This window comes from Salvia hispanica, chromosome 1 (assembly GCF_029641045.1).
Source record: "Salvia hispanica isolate PSC_SH4W2 chromosome 1, Shi_PSC_v1, whole genome shotgun sequence".
NCBI lineage: Eukaryota > Viridiplantae > Streptophyta > Magnoliopsida > Lamiales > Lamiaceae > Salvia > Salvia hispanica.
The window spans coordinates 8604559-8609944 of record NC_142692.1 but is presented as its reverse complement, the minus strand read 5'-3'; positions in this window follow the sequence as shown (position 1 = coordinate 8609944).

Genomic DNA, 5386 nt, shown 5'->3' with positions numbered 1-5386 from the left:
TAATAAGAATAGTGTGTTTGGTTTGAAATTTCCCTGCCTAACTTAAATGCCCATATGAAATAGCAACTTAGTTATGTGGAATCTATACAACGTGGAGGGTGATGAATCGTGGGAGAAAGTGTCGTTTTTAGATGTGATATGATGCCGTGTTGCCCATACTTTGAATTCTTATATTTAGTCATCCAATCTTAATAACATCAAACCGTGTGACAAATCTGCGGCACCACACATATTCCCATGCTTGTTCAGCTCAAATTGAAGACGCAATTCCCTCGTGTTTGGAAATACAGCCACAACTCCTCATGAATATAATCAAAATAAATAATTGAGTTGTTAATTGCTTCGATGCTCGTGTAGTCGTGTATGTGCGTTGAGAATACACTTGAATAACTTTATACAGAAAATATAACGACTCATAATGTCTCTCTCTAACAGAGACTAGTCATTGGTATCTACAAACTACAATATTCCATGTCTATATGGACCCATATTTTCATAATTCAAAAAAGTTTAATCTATAATATCGCTACATATCCAGTTATCCAAAGAATCCGGCTCAATTAAATAATCCACCTAAGAATTCGTCAAGACGATACACCACCCATCACTGCTTATTTCTAAAGCTAACCATATACTACTATCAAACTTCTCTGGAAAATAGATCATTTTTGTACTACTAATAAATAGGTGAGATTACGAAATATTTTTTGAAAAATGTATAGAAATTCCGACACATAATTTAATCAATTCAAATTCGACCGCGAACAAGTTTATCTAATAAATTTAAATACATATATACAGAAGATACAACAAAACCCCCCTATCCAATCGTACCACACGACAATATTTTTAAAAAAATTGAATGGTACTACTATTTGACATTTAATTTGATGCGCAACATATAATATGATGATAGTAACGATTGATTGAAGCAAAAATGAGACAAGACACTGGTTGATAGGTCGAACATCATTCGACCATATGATCCCATTTCATTTTGTGATCACAAGAAAATAAATAAAAAATTGTAAAAATCCAATCAAGGTCATATTCGTCATTTTCTGCATGCAATTTTCCGAAGCTCACATGCATTGTGGGTCATTTCATCACGTTCTCGACGCCAATAGCTACTTCCACTCTTGTGAGTGTTTATCTCAACCTATTATATCTATATCACTATGTGGACTATATAATCTCATATATGTGATGTTTATTAGTGTACTTTATTTTTTTCCTTTGTGGTGATAGAGTTATGCATACAGTATATATATGGCTCAAGGAATGATCCACTTTTTTGGTTGAAAAACATGTTTCCATCATCATATGGTTGGAGGGAATGGTATTCTATTTGATTCTTTCAACTTGGAAAGATAAGTTTTGATGATTTTTTTTTAAATATTCTTTCCACCATATTATATTGTTGGAGGGATTGGCATCATACATGATGTAAACTAATGTTCAATTTTGTTTTTGTATTCGTTATTATGCACAATTGACCTTATAGAATCACCAAAAGTCATATGGTAGAAATGTTGGTAAATGAAAAATAAACAATATCCAATATTTTCTTAAGGAAAGAACTGAAACTAGTATAGAAGTTACATGGAATTAGAAAAAGCCCAAATTTATATAAGAATTAAGGAAAAAAAATAATTATAGTATTACTCAAAACTAAATTACTCTTTTTGTCTATAATCAATAGTCATGCTTTTCCATTTTCGTATGTTGGACTGAATTATTTACTTTCTAGAAGTAGTACTACGTTTCATAACTTTCTCATACTCAATACTTCCACCTATTAATATCTTACACCAACATGTCACACCACTTTATATTAATTAAACAAACAAATCACGCTATCAAACCAAATAATATCCCAATAAAATCCATCCAATTAAGTTAGTAATCCGATTAAACCCAACTCAACCCTTCTCCATAAATTCATTTTTCGGAGTGTAACGTTAAAACTTAAAAGAAACCAAATACTCTACTATTATCCAAAAAATCGGAAATGGAAATTCTCAAAAACAAAAAGGGGGAAAGATGGAGCTGACTTCAAAGAAAATGCCAAAAAGCAAACGCCAAGTGGAATGGAGTTTGTTCTGTTTAAAATGCGAATCGCATTACGTGGCAGAAAATGATTAACTTAAAACCCTGGCCCAGCTTCTAAAATAGAAATTCCATAAATCAAATTATCAGTAAATAAGGGATAGGTATATATATTTAGATGAATAGATATCTATATTTAAATTGAATACTTTTGTAGTCTGATAATTTTACAATTATGAAGTCCCAAATTTGAAATTATGTAATACTCCCTCCGTCCAAAAAAAATAGGATACATTGTGAATGACACGAGTTTTATTGTAAAATTGATAAAATAAGAGATAAAGAAAAAAAATAAAAGAGAAGTAGTGTTAATGGAATGTGGAGTTCATATTATTAGTAAGAGAGAAGGAAAAAAAAAATAAGAAAGCAGTTGTAGAAAACTATTCTTTTTTTAAATATAGTCTATTTTTCGTGGACAATAATAAATGACAAATGTGATCTATTTTTCATGGATACATCGAAGTATCTATTTATAGCAGTATTATAAAATATGTACTCCGTACTATTTGTTCCCAATTATTGAGCTTTAATCAAACTAAGCAATGGTCAATAATGTATGTCGTTGGTGCAAAGCTTACTTATTTTTGTTTGAAGATTTTTCATCTTGGAAGTGATAATGAGTGATATATTTTAAAATTACCTAAAAATTGAGATAATTTATAAATCACATCATACTGACAGAAACATCTAACAAAATAAACTCAAAAAATAAAATTCAAATACTCCACAAAACAAAGCAGCAGTCGTCCAAGGCTTGAATATTGAATAGGGATATCTATCAAATTATTTATTTTTTATGTTATCTCATAAATACCAATCACTTATAAATGACTAATCACGAACAAAATTAGTCCAATCTAGCTAGTTCTTGATATGCATATAGAATAATAATTTATCATATGTCTTATCGAGTTATTGTCTAGCATGAATCAACCTTTTTAACTACATCATACATCATATACTCCGTATATATATTTCTTATGATAGTTAAGATATGGTATAACTAATTAAACTAAACATACTTTATAAGTATATATAGTTTAATCAAAGACTTATCATCAACTTAAGACAAGGACTACAATATTCCCAATAAAAATGTCTTTGACCTTCAAGATTTGTAACAAAACACAATTTTTCAAAGATGTTAATGGTTGAATACAAAATTTATCTGCCAAATTAATGTAAATTAATTAATACCAATAATATTGTTGGAATATTCCGAAGGTAATGATGTTTTCACAAATACTCCAAGTTTAGGTGATAATTAATCTGATAGTAACCTAATATATATGGAGGAGATCTTCATCACGTCTATATATATATATCTAAGAGCTTGAAATTAAACTAGTATTTTAAAAGTTTGATTTATTTTATTATTTGGAATCATGCAACTTGTGCAAAAGCACAACTTGTCAAAATCTAAGTATCCACATTATGTTATAACATTACATACTAGGAGTAATAGAGATGAGGAAATGATATATTTTAATAATTAAAAACTATAGAACTAAATCTATGGTTTTAGAAACACAAGTAACTAATATTGCTGCATTTTGTAATGTTAGTGTTAGGGCCTAAAATCTCACCGACAAAAAGTACTTCAAATTGAATTTCTTTTAAAACTTTAGAACTCTTTTCAAATTTTTGGGCCAAAGTTAGATGCTTTAGAATTTGGTAGAGCCTCATTCATAGTCTTCTAGAAAAAGTAAGTAACAATGATCAATTGAAAATAACCGATCGATCCTACTAATCTTTTACCCACAAAGTAAAATAAAATAACTAAAGGATTAATCCTACGTAAGTTTTACCCGCAAAGTAAAAAGAATCAAATACTACATCCATCCTTTAAAAATAGAAATTATTATTTCGACTTTGAGTCATCCTTTAAAAATAAAAATTTTCTATACTTTCTATTTTAGGATATGAATCCCATAATCCACTAATATTATTTTCACTACTTTCTCTTCATCTCTTACTTTATCCATTTTTCTCTTTTCATTTCTTAATTTATCAATTGTGCATTAAAAGTCGTGTCATTTCAAAAGTTTTTATTTTTCAAAGACAGAGGTAAATATATGATATCGCATAAATTATTTGGTTAAAGTGTTTTTCTTCCAATCAGTATACAAGAGTTTGAGTTTGAGTTATTATTATTCCTTTTTAATCATGTAAAAAAGAAGCTAATGATCAAATATAAACAATTATAGTTGTTGGATGGACATAATAAGACTTCATGTAATTTTAGTATATTAAAAAGGGTGACCCCAATTAATAATAAGAGGTGGTCATTTGGAATTTATGAAGTGTGAGAGAGGTGGCTCAGCCTCAATTTATGGTCATCCACCGCCAGTCACCACCACTACCATCTAATTTTAGTCTTAAGAAATAGACCACTCTATAACAAGACTAATGGCTCATCGATAACCAAATTGCTCAAACCTGAGTCATATACTGGGATTTTTCATAGATATGGGGCACCTCAATCAAGTTGGAATTCTTTTTTTGTCAAAAAAATGGAGAAATGTTTGATATTGAATAATTAAGTTAGACTTCAAATAAAGATTCTATAATGTGGAAAATATTTAATTTTCCTTTTGTGGACTAGTACAGCTTGATTATTGATCTGTTGATTATAGTTTATGACCAATCCTTTTCATATAGGACTACACATATAACACAATCAGATTAAGATTTGCGTGTGAAGGTCAAATTTATCTTTTTTTGAAAAAAAGTTACTGTGCTGAATAAATTGGATTATGGAGTTGCAACGTTCAATTGTTGATCATGGTAAAATTTTCTACTTATAGAAAATGAAAGTTGGTAAAAAGAAAAGAAGTCTAGAGGATGATATTTCAAGTAAAATGAAAGTTGGTAAAAGGAAAAGAAGTGTAGAGGATGATATTTCAAAACCAAAACAAATTTTTTTATGATGTGTTACACATAAAGAAATTTCTACTTCTGTTACCTCTTTTTGACAACTTTTACTTTCTAGAGTATGAATGTCCAGTTAGGCTGAACATCAAAGTCTACATAAGTCTACATGCATCTCTAATTTGAATTTCACTAGAATACTCATAATTTTTATTTTCAAAAATAAATGCTATAGACAAAGACCTTGAGAGAGTAACTATAATTTTCATAAAAAAAGACTGTGGAAATATGAAAATTTTAAATTAAAAACTATAAAAATTATTAATAGCTGCTAGATACCACAAAATATTAAAATTGATACTATGTGAAATAACTCAAGACATAGGTCTTTGTCTACACATGATTA